Source organism: Gorilla gorilla, chromosome 21, assembly GCF_029281585.2.
Source record: "Gorilla gorilla gorilla isolate KB3781 chromosome 21, NHGRI_mGorGor1-v2.1_pri, whole genome shotgun sequence".
In the NCBI taxonomy this organism is placed as follows: domain Eukaryota; kingdom Metazoa; phylum Chordata; class Mammalia; order Primates; family Hominidae; genus Gorilla; species Gorilla gorilla.
The window spans coordinates 65895385-65913005 of record NC_073245.2 but is presented as its reverse complement, the minus strand read 5'-3'; the positions used below and the strand labels follow the sequence as shown (position 1 = coordinate 65913005).

The 17621-nt window shown below is 45.8% G+C and overlaps 1 long non-coding RNA gene across 1 annotated transcript in view; it reads right to left on the bottom strand.

Annotated features, from left to right (window-relative positions):
* Nucleotides 1-1171: 1171 nt before the first annotated feature.
* The window catches only part of LOC109024420 (uncharacterized), a 31260-nt gene continuing 14810 nt past the window's right edge, over nt 1172-17621 (bottom strand). The window contains exons 3-6 of the long non-coding RNA XR_002003924.4: nt 8539-8633; nt 6125-6245; nt 5196-5617; nt 1172-1408 (exon numbers count right to left, since the gene is read on the bottom strand). This is a non-coding gene — a long non-coding RNA (uncharacterized lncRNA). The remainder of the gene's footprint in view (nt 1409-5195; nt 5618-6124; nt 6246-8538; nt 8634-17621) is intronic.

The following is a 17621-nucleotide window of genomic DNA, read 5'->3' as shown; positions in this document are numbered from 1 at the left end:
GGATCAGGAGGTCAGGAGATCAAGACCATCCTGGCTAACACGGTGAAACACTGTCTCTACTAAAAATACAAAAAATTAGCCGGGCGTGGTGGAGGGTGCCTGTAATCCCAGCTACTCAGGAGACTGAGGCAGGAGAATCACTTGAACCCAGGAGGCAGAGGTTGCAGTGAGCTGAGATCATGCCATTGCACTCCAGCCTGGGCGACAGAGTGAGACTTTGTTTGGCTGCAACTTGGATATCCCTGTAAAGTCTTCCATCCTGGTGTTCGTATCTTCACCCATGCAGAATCAGACCAAAACTTGCCTTGCCAAACACCCAAGAGAAGCCCCTTCACCTGCAAAGATAGGGCAGACAAGGAACTGGAAAGGAACTGTCTAACCATTGCCTGTTCCTCCCGTCTCATCTCACTTTATTTTATAGTTACCTATCCTGATCATCATATAAAACTGCCCAAACTCAGGAATGTTTTATCTTGCCCTCCTTGTCTGGAAGGTGCACTCTCTGGTTCCCAAGTCCCCTCTGTTACTGCCTACATGTCTAGTGTTGAAGCCTGTGACTGAGCCCAAAGCCTTCTCCTAAACTGAGTGTTTATGGGGTACATTGCTAGGCTTTTGGGTAGAAAATGCAGACTGTAAATAGCAGAAAATTATTGTACCTCCCTTATTTACTCATTAAATTTAACACATATTTGAGTTTCTATGATGTCAGGCTTTGCTCAACGGTAAGACAATTTCCGTGCCCTAGTGGAAGCTTACAGTTTCACCAAAGAAGACAAACACTAAACATACAAATTTATAGGTAGAAAGAAAATAAAACAGGGTCATGGACACAAGATGAATGGGGAGCTGTTTGGTTAAAGGAGTTGGGGAAGGTCCCTGCAGTGCTCATATTTGGACCAAGCTATGAATAAAGTAAACCAGCAAGCCATGCAAAAGTCTATGAGTATTCCAGGCAGAGGAGACTGCAGACAAAGACCCCAGGGCTGAATGAGCTGCGGCCAGAAGAAAGGAAAGGATAGTGCAGTGATATTAATAGCTGATAGGCCAGGAGAAAATTGGTAAGACTAGTGCTCTGGAAACATTGACATGGTAAGAACTTTAGATTTTATTATGCAAAAAGATGAAAGCCCACTGGAGAGGTCGTTTGCGGGATGGGGTAAGCAACAAGCATGGTATGAGTTACATTTTCTCTTTCCCATCTGCATCCCTTGTCTCAGTGATGTCGTCCAGTGCTATGGCCCTACGATGCTGACACCCACATATGTATCTCAAACTTAGACCTTTCCCAGCTCTTGCTTTCCATATCCAGCTACTTACTTGACAATTCCACTGGAACATCCAAAAGGCATCTTAAACTTACTATAACACAAACTGAGTACCTTGTCTTCCTCCCACAGTCTTCTCAGTTCTGGTAAAGGAGAGTCCAGCATTTATTGGCTTAGGCCAGAAACCTCGGAGTCATCCCTGACTGCTCCCTCATGTATCTAGTCTAGAGCAAATCCTGTCTATTGTACCTTCAACATGGATGTAGAATCCCACTAGATAAATTCCAGCTCCTCTGTCAGCTCCCTGGCTCAACCCCTCATCATTTGTCATCCAGATTATTAGAGTGCCTTCATTGCTAGTTTCACTGTTTCCATTCTTGCCCTCCCTTTCACTCTATCTTTCACTCTATTCTTTTTATTTTTTTTGAGGTGGAGTCTTACTCTGTTGCCCAGGCTGGAGTGGAGTGGCGTGATCTCGGCTCACTGCAATCTCTGCCTCCCGGATTCGAGGTATTCTCCTGCCTCAGCCTCCCAAGTAGCTGGGATTACAGGCAAACACCACTACACCTGGCTAAGTTTTGTATTTTTAGTAGAGACGGGGTTTTGCCATTTTGGCCAGGCTCATCTCGACCTCAGGTGATCTACCCGCATTGGCCTCCCAAAGTGCTGGGATTACAGATGTGAACCACCGTGCCCAGCCAGTCTATTCTTAAAATAGAGAGATCCTGTTAAAATAAGCCAGACCACATCACCGCTTGCCTCAAAACTGCCATGGCGGGTGGGTGCAGTGGCTCACAGCTATAATCCCAGCACTTTGGGAAGCCAAGGTGAGAGGACCACCTGAGGACAGGAGTTTAAGACCAGCCTGGGCAACGTAGTCAGACACTGTCTCTACAAGAAATTTTAAAATTAGCCAGGCATGGTGGCTCATGTCTGTAGTCCCAGCTACTCGGGAGAATGAGGTGGGAGGATCACTTGAGGCCAGGAGGTTGAGGCTGCAGTAAGCTATGATTGCACCACTGTGCTCCAGCCTGGATGACAAAGCAAAACCCTATCACACACACACACAGACACACACACACACACACACCTGCCATGGCTCCCATCTGCCTCAGGCTAGGAGCAAAGACTGTGCGTGATCTGGTCCATCCTTTCTTTCTGACCTCATCCACTCTGCTCCAGTCATAGTGAGTTTCATGCCTTGCCAAGAACACAGCACACATCCTATTTCAGGGTCTTTGCATTTGCTGTGACATCTGCTAGAATATTCCCCCAGATAAATGCATGACTGGCTCCCTCACCTGCCTCAGGTGTCTCTTCAAATGACATCTTAGGGCAGGAGTCAGCAAACTGTTAAAAACCAGAGAGTAGGCTGGGCGTGGTGGCTCATGCCTATAATCGCAGCACTTTGGGAGGCCAAGGAGGGCGGATCACCTGAGGTCGGGAGATCAAGACCATCCTGGCTAACACAGTGAAACCTCTTCTCTACTAAAAATACAAAAAATTAGCTGGGCCTGGTGGCACATGCCTGTAATCCCAGCTACTCAGGAGGCCGAGGCAGGAGAATCGCTTGAACTTGAGAGGTGGAGGTTGCAGTGAGCCAAGATCGCACCATTGCGCTCCAGCCTGGGCAACAGGAGCGAAACTCCCTCTCAAACAAAGAAACAAACCAGAGGGTGGATATTTTACGTTCTGTGGGCCACAGGGTCTCTGTGGCAGATACTCAACTCTGCCTTTGTCAGGCAAAAGCAACCACAGACAGTAAGTAAACCAATGAGCATAGCTGTGTTCCAATAAAACTTCATTGATACCGGGCACGGTAGCTCACACCTGTAATCCCGGCACTTTGGGAGGCTGAGGCAGGTGGATTACCTGAGGTCAGGAGTTCAAGACCAGCCTGGCCAACATGGTGAAACCCCATCTCTACTAAAAATACAAAAATTAGGCCGGGCGCGGTGGCTCATGCCTGTAATCCCAGCACTTTGGGAGGCCGAGGCCGGCAGATCACGAGGTCAGGAGATCGAGACCATCCTGGCTAACATGGTGAAACCCCGTCTCTACTAAAAATACAAAAAATTAGCCGGGCGTGGTGGCGGGCGCCTGTAGTCCCAGCTACTCAGGAGGCTGAGGCAGGAGAATGGCGTGAATCCGGGAGGCGGAGCTTGCAGTGAGCTGAGATTGCGCCACTGCACTCCAGCCTGGGCGACAGAGCCAGACTCTGTCTCAAAAAAAAAAAAAACAAAAAAAAACAAAAATTAGCCGGGCGTGGTGGCACACCCCTGTAATCCCAGCTACCCGGGAGGCTGAGGCAGGAGAATTGCTTGAGCCCAGGAGGCAGAGGCTACAGTGAGCCGAGATCATGCCATTGAACTCCAGTCTGGGCAACAGATTGGGACTCAGGGTAAAAAAAAGAAAAAACAAAAAAGAAACTTCACTGTGGGCACTGAGATAGAATGTCACATAAGTTACTTTCAGGTGTCAGAAAACATTCTTCCTTTGACTTTTTTCAACTATTTAAAAATGTAAGACAATTCTTAGCTTGCCATTGTACATAAACAGGCAGTAGGCTGGATTTGGCCTCGGTCCGTAATTAGTTGACCCCTGCCTTAGGGAGTACTTCCCTGGCCATGCTCTCAAAAATCACAAACACACACACAATCCCTATTCAACCTATCCCTTTTCCCTTTCCTTTCCTTTCCTTTCCTTTCCTTTCCTTCCTTTCCTTCCTTTCCTCCTCCTCCTTCTTCTTCTTACTCTTTTCTTCTTTTTTTTTTTTTTTTTTTTGAGACAGGTTCTTGCTCTGTTGCCCAAGCTAGAGGGCAATAGCATGATCATGGCTCACTGCAGACTCAACCTCCTGGGCTCAGGTGATCCTTCCACCTCAGCCTCCCGAGTGGCTAGGACCACAGGCATGTGCCATCAAGCCTGGATAACTGTTTAAAAATTTTTGTAGAGACAAGGTCTTGGTACATTGCCCAGGCTGGTCTCAAACTCCTAGCCTCAAGCAATCTTCCGGTCTCAGCCTACCAAAGTGCTTAAATTGCAGGTATGAGGCACTGTACCTCGCCTTTTCTTTTCTTCCTTTTCATTTCATTTCATTTCTTTTCTTTTCTTTACTCTTCTCTTCTTTCTCTTTTCTTTCTGTGGCTGGCCTTTCCTTTCTTTTCTTTCTTTCTCTCCTCCCTCCCTTCCTTCCTTCCTTCCTTCCCTCTTCTTTCCTCTCTCTCTCTCTGTCTCACTCTGTCATCCAGGCTGGAGTGCAGTGGCACATTCCTAGCTCACTGCTGCCTCGAACTCCTGGGCTCAAGGGATTCTCCTGCCTTAGCCTGCCTCTGAAGTAGCTGAGAGTACAACTGGGCGCCAACATGTCTGGCTAATTTGTTAATTTCTTTTTCTTTTTTTTTGTGGCCGAGCTCAGTGGCTCAGGCCTGTAATCCCAGCAATTTGGGAGGCCGAGGCGGGTGGATCACCTGAGGTCAGGAGTTCGAGACCAGCCTGATCAATATGATGAAACCCCGTCTCTACTAAAAATACAAAAATTAGCCGGGTGTAGTGGCATGCACCTGTAATACCAGCTACTAGGGAGGCTGAGACAGAAGAATCGCTTGAACTGGGGAGGCAGAGGTTGTAGTGAGTCCAGATCATACCATTGCACTCCAGCCTGGGCAACAAAAGCAAAACTCTGTCTCAAAAAAAAAAAAAATTTTTTTTTAAGAAATGGAGTCTTGCTGTGTTGTCCAGGCTGCTCTTGAGCTCCAGGCCTCAAGCGATTCTCCCAGTTTGCCCTACCAAAGCATTGGAATTACAGGCAGGAGCCACTGCACCCAGCCCTATCCTTCTTGCTTATCATCATCTGCCTTTCTCTATATTTAACTTACTATCTTGTTTATCTGTTTTTTACTGACCCCTCCCACACCCCTAAGCTGTTACCTCCATGAAGACCAAGGTTTCTGTCTGTTTGCAGTAATGTGTCCTGACGTATCTGGCATATAGTGGGAACTCAACAAAGACCAGTGGCATGAATGGCACTGTGAAGAGAAGAGCCTGGAGGGGAAGTTGGGGTGGAGCTGCAGAGAGTGCTTAGGAGGCTACTGCTGTTGTGATGATCACCTTGATTCTTCAGCCTTGAGCCTCGTCTCCAAGGGGCAAGGCGGGGAGAGGAAGGTGCTCTTGTTGGGTCCACTGCACCAGCATCGTGCTTCAGGCTTCACATGTGATGGGCACAGAATACTTTTCAGCTGAGAGCAAATTTAGGCTGGAGAGCAGATGTTTTATGGATGGTGACATCATGTGGTGGGCAGAGAGGCTGTGGTTCTTAGGCCTGGGTCTGCATCAGAATAACTTAAGGGAATCTTCCAGAAAGAAATTAAGTCTCTCAGGTTGCATGCCACACTTTCCAGAATCAGAATCCCTTCAGAGTCAGACAGTTGAGAGATAAAATCCACCTCTACCCAAGACTGACCATATGAACTCGGGCAAGTTACTTCATATTTCTGAATGTTTACTGCAGCCAGGCACGGTGGCTCACGCCTGTAATCCCAGCACTTTGGGAGGCTGAGGCAGGTGGATCACCTTAGGTCAGGAGTTCGAGACCAGTCTGGCCAACATGGTGAAACTCCCATCTCTACTAAAAACACAAAAATTAGCCAGGCATGGTGGCACATGCCTGCAATCCCAGCTACTCAGGTGGCTGAGGTAGGAGAATCACTTCAACCTGGGAGGCAGAGGTTGCAGTGAGCCGAGATTGCACCACTGCACTCCACCTGGAAAACAGAGTGAGACTCCATCTCAAATAAATAAATAAATAAATAAATAAATAAATAAATAAATACTTACTGCAGAGCATAGATGGTAAATACCTCATAAACTTGTCCTGAGGGTTCTATGAGTTCATGTAAATTAATCTCTCAACACAGTATTTGGCATACGACTGCAGTAAACACCAACTATTTTTTATTTTTCAGGAGAAAGGCATGCTCACTGTGAAAAAAATAAAATAAAATTTAGATCAGCAAAAATAAGGTCACTCAACTTCCCCAAAATAACTACCGATAACGTGCTGGTGTACATCCTTCTAGATTCCACTCACTCTGTGTGCTTTCTAACACAATACCGAGAATCAGGTTGCCTGTCATCTTCAACTGCTCCCAAGAATCAACCCTGCATCTAATCAAGCCTCCAGGTCTAACTCCTGGTTTACAGGAAGTACAGAGAATGGAGAAACAGGTTCAATAACACCAGGGAGTTGGAAATCACCAGAGTTTAAAATGTGGGGAACTTTTACAGACATGTGTCCAGGTTTCTTTAACACGTAAAAAGGAAAAGTAGCATTTTGGGAGGCTGAGGCGGGAGGGTCATTTGAGCCCAGGAGTTTGAGACCAGCTCTGGCAATATAGCACGACCCAGTATCTAATAAAAAATAAATAAAAACATGACCTGGTGCGGCGGCTCATGCCTGTAATCCCAGCACTTTGGAAGGCCGAGGCGGGTGGATCACTTGAGGTCGGGAGTTTGAGACCAGCCTGGCCAACATGGTGAAACCCCGTCTCTACTAAAAATACAAAAATTAGTCGGGAGTGGTGGCGGGCACCTGTAATCCCAGCTACTAGGGAGGCTGAGGTAGGAGAGTCGCTTGAACCTGGGATAAGGAGGTTGCAGTGAGCTGAGATTCCACCCCTGCACCGCAGCCTAGGCATCAGAGCAAGACTCCATCTCAAAAAAAAAAAAAAAAAAAATCTGTCTATCTATCTATCTATCTATCTATCTATCTATCTATCTATCTATCTATCTATCTATCTGGGAAAAACAGAGTCAGATGAATCCTACAGAGCAATGCTGTCCAACTGAACTTCCTGTGATGATAGAAATCTACATTTGTGCTGTCCAAGATGGTAGGGTCAGGCCACATGTTGTGCTTTTTTTTTTTTTTTTTTTTTTTGAGACGGAGTCTCGCTATGTCACCCAGGCTGGAGTGCAGTGGCGCGATCTCGGCTCACTGCAAGCTCCGCCTCCCGGGTTCACGCCATTCTCCTGCCTCAGCCTCCCGAGTAGCTGGGACTACAGGTGCTCACCACCACGCCCGGCTAATTTTTTGTATTTTTAGTAGAGACGGGGTTTCACCACGTTAGCCAGGATGGTCTCGATCTCCTGACCTCGTGATCCGCCCGCCTCGGCCTCCCAAAGTGCTGGGATTACAGGCGTGAGCCACCGTGCCTGGCTCGCTGTTTCTTCTCTCTCTCTCTCTCGTCACCCAGGCTGGAATGCAGTGGCACAATCCTAGCCCACTGCTACCTTGAACACTTAGGTTCAAGAGATTCCCTCTGCCTCAGCCTCCCAAATAGCTGGGAATACAGGTGGGCACCACCATGCTCAGCTAATTTTTTTTTTTTTGAGACAAAGTCTCGCTCTTGTCGCCCAGGCTGGAGTGCAATGATGCAACCTCGGCTCGCTGCAACCTCTCCCTTCCGGGTTCAAGCAACTCTCCTGCCTCAGCCTCCTGAGTAGCTGGGATTACAGGAATGCCCACCACACCTGGCTAATTTTTGTATTTTTAGAAGAGACAGGGTTTCACCATGTTGGCCAGGCTGGTCTCAAACTCCTGACCTCAGGTGATCTGCCACCTTGGCCTCCCAAAGTGCTGAGATTACAGGTTTGAGCCACTGCTCCCGGCCTGCCCAGCTAATTTTTATTTTTATTTTTGTGTATTTATTTATTTATTTTGAGATGGAGTTTTGCTCTTGGTGCCCAGGCTGGAGTGCAATGGCATGATCTTGGCTCACCGCAACCTTCATTTCCTGGGTTCAAGCAATTCTCCTGCCTCAGCCTCCCGAGTAGCTGGGATTACAGGCATGCGCCACCACGCCTAGCTAATTTTTCTACTTTTAGTAGAGATGGGGTTTCTCCATGTTGGTCAGGCTGGTCTGGAACTCCTGACCTCAGGTGATCCTCCCACCTCAGCCTCCCAAAGTGCTGGGATTACAGGCATGAGCCACTGTGCCTGGCTGCTCAGCTAATTTTTAAAAATGTTGTTCAAATTTGTTTTCTTTGTAGAGACGGAGTCTTGCTGTGTTGTCCAGGCTAGCCTTTAGCTCCTGGCCTCAAGCGATTCACCCAGCTTGCCCTACCAAAGCACTGGAATTATAGGCATGAACCACTGCACCCGGCCCTATCCTTCTTTCTTAATAGCTTATCATCATCTGTCTTTTCTATATTTAACTTACTATCTTGTTTATCATTTTTTAAAATCTCCCCTCCTAAACCCCTAAGCTGTTACCTCCATGAAGACCAAGGTTTCTGTTTGCAGTAATGTGTCCTGACGTATCTGGCATACAGTAGGAGCTCAACAAAGATCAGTGGCATGAATGGCACCTGTGAAGAGAAGAGCCCAGAGGGGAAGTTAGAGTGGAGCTGCAGAGAGTGCTTAGGAGGCTACTGCTGTTGTGATGATCAACTTGATTCTTCAGCCTGGAGCCTTGAGCCTCGTCGCCAAGGGGCAAGGCGGGGAGAGGAAGGTGCTTTTCTTAGGTACACACCCTGCACCAGCAGCAGGCTTCAGGCTTCATATATGATAGATGCAGAATAACAACCAAGCACAATGTATAGACCTTGTCTAAGTTCTTAACGAATTATTACTTTTTGAGACAACGTCTTGCTCTGTGGCCAAGGTGGGGTGCGATGGCACAATGTTACAAGGATTTTACAAATCTTTACGATTTGTAAAAAATAACAGGGTCTCATTATGTTTTCGAGGCTTGTCTGGAACCCACTGGGCTCAAGTGAGCCTCCAGGCTCAGCCTCCCAAGGTGTTGGGATAACAGGGGTGAGCCACTGTGCCCGTGCCCAGACTTTATTATTTTAAAAAGTAGTCCTGGCTGAGCGCGGTGGCTCACGCCTATAATCTCAGCACTTTGGGAGACCGAGGCAGGTGGATCACCGGAGGTCAGGAGTTCACGACCAAGCTGGCCAACATGGTGAAACCTCATCTCTACTAAAAAATACAAAAATTAACCAGGCGTGGTGGCGGGCACCTGTAATCCCAGCTATTCAGGAGGCTGAAGCAGGAGAATTGCTTGAACCTGGGAGGCAGAGGTTGCAGTTGGCGCCACTGCACTCCAGTCTGGTGACAGAGCAAGACTCTGTCTCAATCAATCAATCAATCAATCAATCAATAAAGACTGGTTCTTGCTCTGTTGTCCAGGCTGGAATGCAGTGGCACGATCATAGCCCACTACAGCCTCAAACTCCTGGGCTCAAGCCAGGCTCTCACTTTGGTCTCCCAATTTGCTGGGATTATAGGCATGAACCACTGTATTTGGCCTAGTGGATATTAAGAATAAATAAGTTGGGGCCAGGCGCGGTGGCTCACGCCTGTAATCCCAGCACTTTGGGAGGCCAAGGTGGGCGGATCACGAGGTCAGGAAATCAAGACCACCTTGGCTAACATGGTGAAACCCCGTCTCTACTAAAAATACAAAAAATTAGCTGGGCATGGTGGCAGGTGCCTGTAGTCCCAGCTACTCGGGAGGCTGAGGCAGGAGAATGGCGTGAACCCGGGAGGCGGAGCTTGCAGTGAGCCGGAGCTTGCAGTGAGCCGAGATCGCGCCACTGCACTCCAGCCTGGGCGACAGAGCAAGACTCCGTCTCAAAAAAAAGGAATACAGAATAAATAAGTTGGGTCCAGGCGAGGTGGTTCATGCCTGTAATCCCAGTACTTTGGGAGGCCCAGGCGGGCAGATCACGAGGTCAGGAGTTCAAGACCAGCCTGGCCAACATAGTGAAACCCCGTCTCCACTAAAAATACAAAAATTAGTTGGGCATGGTGGCATGTGCCTGTAGTCCCAACTACTCGGGAGGCTGAGGCAGGAAAATTGCTTGAATCCGGGAGTCAGAGGTTGTCGTTAGCTGAGATCTCGCCACTGCATTCCAGCCTGAGAAACAGAGCGAGACTCCGTCTCAAAAAAAAAAAAAAAAAAGAGGCCGGTGCGGCGGCTCACGCCTGTAATCCTAGCACTTTGGGAGGCTGAGGCAGGCAGATCACGAAGTCAGGAGTCTGAAACCAGCCTGACCAACATGGTGAAACCCCGTCTCTACCAAAAATACAAAAATTAGCCAGGCGTGGTGGCACGCACCTGTAATCCCAGCTACTCAGGAGGCTGAGGCAGGAGAATTGCTTGAACCCGGGAGGCGGAGGTTGCAGTGAGCTGAGATCGCGCCATTGCACTCCAGCCTAGGCAACAGAGCGAGACTCCATTTCAAAAAAAAAAAAAAAAAAAAAAAAGCAGGACTCTAGAGATGACATGACAAAGTATACTGGAGAATATGTTTAGGTTATATGTAAATGCTACACCATTTTATACAAGGAACTTGAGCGTCTGTGAATTTTGGTATCTATGGGAGGGCCTAGAACTTAATCCCCCATAAATACTGAAGGAGGCCTGTATTTACAGTTTTAATTCTCCTTTTACCTCGCAGTTACCAAAATACATTACCTTTGTTCTATAACGGTAAAGAGTAAGTATTGTGAAACTAAAATCTTCATGAATATGTTTACAGTCAGACATAAAGCTTTTGGGAACATTTCAAATTATAATAGTCATGATGACAACTGGATTATCCTGCCTCACTATCAAATCTCAGTATCTAAGAAAACTTCTGAAAGACAAAGTTGGTTCATTTCTTTTTTTTATAAATTGGCTCATTCTATATGAAGAAACATGAATGCTTTCTTCCTTCTTTTTTCAGAGATATCTCCAAATCCTAACAAACAACCAAAACCTAGATGGTTATTAGCACTAAAAAGATAATAACTGGCCAGGTGTGGTGGCTCATGCCTGTAATCCTAGCACTTTGGGAGGCTGAGGCAGGAGGATCGCTTGAGCCTAGGAGGTCAAGGCTGCAGTGTGCCATGTTCATGCCACTGTAGTCCACCTTGGGCAACACAGTGAGATCTTTTCTCAAAAAAAAGAAAGAAAAAAAAAAGATAATAACTAGCCTGGCGAGGTGGCTCACGCCTGTAATCCCAGAACTTTGGGAGGCTGAGGTGGGTGGATCACCTGAGGCTGGGAGTTCGAGAACAGCCTGACCAACATGGAGAAACTCCGTCTCTACTAAAAATACAAAATTAGCCGGGCGTGGTGGTGCATGCCTGTAATCCCAGTTACTTGGGAGCCTGAGGCAGGAGAATCACTTGAACCCAGGAGGCGGAGGTTGCGGTGAGCCGAGATCGCACCATTGCACTCCAGCCTGGGCAATAAGAGCGAAATTCTGTCTCAAAAAAAAAAAAAAAAAAAAGATAAAGTAGATACTCATGTACAATTTGCAAACCAATAAAAGGAAATCTTTATTTCCTTTTGTAAGCAAACTAGAGATCAGGCAAAGGAGAGAAAAAAACAGACCATATTTTCCCATTGTCTATAAGCCCAGCATTGACTGGCTTCTGTTTCTTTTCACACTATTCTTCCCCTGGCTGCAGTTTCTCTAACCAGTGTTACTTTCTTCTTTTAGTTCTTCAAATGTTCCTGTTTCTTCCTACCCCAGGGGCTTTGCACATCCTGTTCCCTCTACTTAGAAAACTCTTCCTGGCCGGGTGAGGTGGCTCACGCCTGTAATCCCAGTACTTTGGGAGGCCGAGGCGGGTGGATCACCTGAGGTCAGGAGTTGGAGACCAGCCTGACCAACATGGAGAAATCCCATCTCTACTAAAAATACAAAAAAATTAGCCAGGCATGGTGGTGCACCTGTAATCCCAGCTGCTCGGGAGGCTGAGGCAGGAGAATCGCTTGAACCTGGGAGTCGGAGGTTGCAGTGAGCTGAGATTGCGCCACTACACTCCAGCCTGGATGACAGAGTAGGACTCTGTCTCAAAAAAAAAAAAAAAAGAAAGAAAACTCTTCCTTGTTCTGCCTTCTCAGTGTTCATTCCTCCCTGTCCTGCCTTTATTTTTTATTTATTTATTATTATCTTTTTTTGAGATGGAGTCTCGCTCTGTTGCCCAGGCTGGAGTGCTGTGGTACGATCTCGGCTCACTGCAGCCTCCGCCTCCGTGGTTCAAGCGATTCTCCTGCCTCAGCCTCCCAGGTAGCTGGGATTACAGGCACATGCCACCATGCCTGACTAATTTTTAGTGGAGATGGGGTTTCGCCATGTTGTCCATGCTAGTCTCGAACTCCTGATCTCAAGTAATCCACCTGCCTTGGACTTTGAAAGTATTGGGATTATAGGCGTGAGCCATTATGCCCGGCCTCTGCCCTGCCTTTAGCATAGTTGATTTCTGTTCTCCCTTCAGGTCTCCACTCAATGGGTCCCTCCTACCTAGAAGCCTCATAGGCTCATCCAAACTCCCTCCACCTCCAAGCTCCTTACAGGTTTCCATAGCATACACAGCCCAATCATGACTCTTAAGGGCCTGAGATATATTTGCCTTTGTGGACCCCTTCCTCCATAAAAGGATATGAAAAATTATATTTTATGACTACATTGGCCTGAAGAGGAAATATAATTCAGGCTGGAATCATTACTATATATTATATATGAATGCTTTATATTACTATATATATGAATATTATTCATGTTCTCTTCTGTCCTTAAAATAAATTAAAATAAAAGTATTTTTGTGGGCCCCTAAAATTATCATGGGCCTCGGGTATTCTATTTCCTGTGCCAAGGAGAAGCTGACTTGCAAACACTACGCAAGTTTTCTTTTCTTTTTTGAGACAGAGTCTCTCTCTCTAGCTCTGTTGCCCAGGCTGGAGGGCAGTGGTGCGATCTCAGCTCACTGCAAGCTCTGCCTCCCGGGTTCACGCCATTCTCCTGCCTCAGCCTCCTGAGTTAGCTGAGACCACAGGTGCCGCCACTACGCCCGGCTAATTTTTTTGTATTTTTAGTAGAGACAGGGTTTCACCGTGTTAGCCAGGATGGTCTCAATCTCTTGACCTCATGATCCACCCACCTCGGCCTCCCAAAGTGCTGGGATTACAGGCATGAGCCACAGCGCCCGGCCCAGGGTAAGATTTTCATGTATTGCACACTGATAGGATTTTTCTCAGATTACAGATCAGTCATGTCATAAACCTCTTTCTATATCTATTTGTTTTTTATTTATTTTTATTTATGTATTTATTTTTGAGACAGAGTTTCGCTCTTGTTGCCCAGACTGCAGTGCAATAGCGCGATCTCGACTCACTGCAACCTCCGCCTCCCAGGTTCAAGCAATTCTCCTGCTCAGCCTCCCAAGTAGCTAGGACTACAGGCATGTGCCACCACGCCTGGGGAATTTTTTGTATTTTTAGTAGAGACGGGATTTCACCATGTTGGTCTTGAACTCCTGACCTCAGGTGATCCACCCATCTCGGCCTCCCAGACTGCTGGGATTACAGGCGCGAGCCACTGCGCCCAGCCTTATTTATTTTTAATAGAGATAAAAAAAAAAAAGAAGACCAAAAAAAGAAGTGTAACTCTCCTCAAGGCTGGGCACAATGGCTCATGCCTGTAATCCCAGCTCTCAGGGAGATAGAGGCAGAAGGATAGCTTTAGCCCAGGAGATCGAGACGTGCCTGGGCAATATAGGGAGGCCCCGTTCTCCACAAAAATGAAAAAAAAAAAAAAAAAAAGACAAAAAAAAAAATTAAGTGTAATAGAGATGCGGTCTTGCTATTTTGCCCAGGCTGGTCTTCAACTCCTGGCCTCAAATGATCCTCCCACCTTGGCCTCCCAGAAGGCTGGGATTACAGATGTAAACCACCCCACTCAGCCTATATCTATTTGATTCTGAAATCTGTAATGCTAAAGATAGAAGACAGCCATGGACTTTGCATAGATGATTTTTTTTGGCTGCATTGGCTTACTATGTCTTTCTTTAGTGAAGGATTCCCTGAATGAAACATCTTCTGTTTGTGGTGAGGGAACACCACTTCTTGGTGCAGGGGGATTGGCAAAATCTTTTGCATCATGGGGTTTGGCTTTTTCTTATTTATTTATTTATTTATTTAGACACAGGGGCTCACTCTTTTGCCCAGTCTGGAGTGCAGTGGTGCGATCATAGCTCACTGCAGCCTTGACGTCTTTGGCTCAAGCAAGCCTCCTGCCCTTAGCCTCCTGTGTAGCTGGGACCACAAGTGTGCACCACCACATTCAGCTAATTTTTAATTTTTTTTTTTTTAATAGCGATGGGGTGCCATTTTGTTGCCCAGGCTGGTCTCAAACTCCTGGGCTCAAGTGATCCTCACACCTTGGCCTCCCAAAGTGCTGGGATTACAGGTGTGAGTCACTTCACCTGGCCTGGTTTGATCAGTATAAGTCTATTATGCTCAATAAGAATTTCAAAGTTCACTGAACTTTTTCATACAATAAAATCATTTACACTTTTCTCTTGGGATTTACATGGAGTTCACTTTAAAATGACAGACTTCGGTTCTTTTCATCATACACAGAATGGAAAGCTTAATTAAATTTATACTGGTCATAGCTTTTGCCTGTGTCCTTCAGTGTTTAGAAACTGTATAATAAAGACAAGTTTTAATGAACATTATAAGTTCTGTGTACTTCAATTTCAATTGTGTCTCAAAGATCATTTTTCTTTCTCTTGTTAAAATTGCACTGCAATATTCTATATAGTATGTGCCACATTAAAAAATATGTGTGTGTGTATGTATAAAAACTGAGACTTTAGGCCAGGCGCGGTGGCTCATGCCTGTAATCCTAGCATTTTGGGAGGCCAAGGTGGGTGGATTACAAGGTCAGGAATTCAAGACCAGCCTGGCCAAGATGGTGCAACCCTGTCTCTACTAAAAATAAAAAAATTAGCCGGGCACAGTGACAGGTGCCTGTAATCCCAGCTATTCGGGAGGCTGAGGCAGGAGAATCACTTGAACCCAGGGGGTGGAGGTTGAAGTGAGCCAAGATCGCCCCACTGCACTCCAGCCTGGGCGATAGAGTGAGACTCCGTCTCAAAAAAAAAAGCCTTTAATTTTTATTTTTTTTTTTACTTTCTCTTTTGAAGGAGGAAGAGATAAATCATAAGGACAGAACTGATATTAAAGATTTGGTCTGAAAAAGGAAGCCTCCAGGGAATGTTATGAAGAGTCCATGTGGGTAAAACTTATTTGTGCTTTCTATTTCATCATGAATGATTATTCAGATTCAGAATGAGAGCATTAAAGAACTGTGAATTCTCCATGAAAAATGAGTTTTTTCTACTTGTGGTTTAGTTTATTGATATTCAATCTTGTTTCATAAAAAAGGATGTTTACCATATTAAACATGTTTAAAGATGGAAAACTATTTCTTACATATTAAAAGAGTACAAGAAATATTTATGTATACATATAAATATATAGTAAGACATATTTAAAATATGTAAAGACGAAACAAAACCTTTATTTGTAGATAGCTGAGTAACTAGAAAATATAATTGGCCAGGCACGGTGGCTCACGCCTGAAATCCCAGCACTTTGAGAGGCGGAGGCAGGTGGATCACCTGAGGTCAGGAGTTTGAGACCAGCCTGACCAATATGATGAAACCCTGTGTCTACTAAAAACGCAAAAATTAGCCGGGCATGGTGGCGGGCACCTGTAATCCCAGCTACTTTTCTTTTTTTTTTTTTTTTATTTGAGACGGAGTCTCACACTGTCGCCAGGCTGGAGTGCAGTGGCGCGAGCTCAGCTCACTGCAACCTCCGCCCTCCGAGTTCAAGCGATTCTCCTGCCTCAGCCTCCCGAGTACTGGGATTACAGGTGCCTGCCACTGCACTCGGCTAATTTTTTGTATTTTTAGTAGAGACGGGGTTTCACCTTCTTGGCCAGCCTGGTTTTGAACTCCTGACCTCGTGATCCGCCTGCCTCGGCCTCCTAAAGTGCTGGGATTACAGGTGTGAGCCACTGCACCCGGCCAATGCCAGCTACTTATGAGGCTGAGACAGGAGAATCGCTTGAATCCAGGAGGCGGAGATTGCAGCGAGCTGAGATCGTGCCATTGTACTCCAGCCTGGGCAACAAGAGCGAAACTCCACCTCAAAAAAAAAAAAAAAAAAAAAAAAGAAGAAGAAAATATAATTAAGCCAAATACATATTCTCCCAAGCATTATGATTAAACCTAATCTGCTGTTTGTTTTGTTGTGCTTGGTTTTTTTGTTAGTTTATAGTTTGCTTATTCACTGCTGTTTTTTAAGATAGTAACTATGAGTCCTTCAGCTGGTGAATAAAATCCTCCAAGTTTTAACATTTTACAATTGAATTATATAAACATTGAAAATTGGGTTGAAATAAATCTAGTTGTTCAAGAGCGTATGTTGTATTTTCTAGCTGACCTGACCTGGCTAGGGAACCACTGCATGTTTGTGTTGTAACAACAGAGTTGGCGCATAGATTTTTAAGGAAGTATAAATGGGCAAAAATAAAAGTGCTGGCCTTGATCAATGTCACACACCTCTTTTTCAATGGATTCCAACTTTCTGTTCAGTCTCAATCTGTAATGAGACTCTGACTTTCACCTATACTCGTGAGATTAGAAAAAAATTCTTCCTCTGGGACAGAGGTCAGAGAGCTAATCCCAGCCTCTGTGTGATCTTGGCAGGTTAGTTTACATTTCTGTTCCTCAGTCTCTTCCTCTGTAAAATCGGGATCCTAATAGCACGTATACCATAAGGCTGTAGGAAGGATTAACTGACTTAATACATGTAAAACTCTTGGGAGAGTGCTTGGGACACGTTGAGGGCTTAAGAAAAATATCTGCCATTATTAGGACGTGAGTTGCTGACAACTTTTCCCCCTCCCCAAAATGGCTACTGCTCTGTAAATAAGAGATAAGAAAACTCCGCTGGAGAGGGAGGGATTTGTAACCCTTCTCCCTGTCGCGGGAGAAAATCACTTACTAAAGAACAAAGTTTTCTTTTATATGTCTTGAAAATGAAAACGTTCACAAAAGACAACTATTCTGCCTAGTAAAAATGCCAGTTAGGGAGAGAAAACGCTGACTCCTCCCAGCTTGCAGCACGAGGAGGAGGAGGAGGAGGGCAGAGCCAAGGGGACTTTTAGCTGAGTAATAGGCAGTATCCCTCGTGAACGCCACCCTCCGTCCTTCTCCTCAGGATTGGAACCTCCGTAACAGACCGTTCAAGGTCTCCTAGGTATTTTACAAAAATCGTTTGAGAAAGACTTCCCGGGATCATCAATTTTTAACCAGTGCTTACCAGGCATATTCTAAATTAGTGAGACCTAAACCCTGCCTAAGGATTTGTCATGAAGCTCCTGTGATATTTTTTCCTACTGGTGTTAGTAATAACCACCCATTGTCTGAATTACACCATGTGAATTACACAAAAAGAATGAGATTTTTTAAAAATAATTTTTTCCCTAAATGTT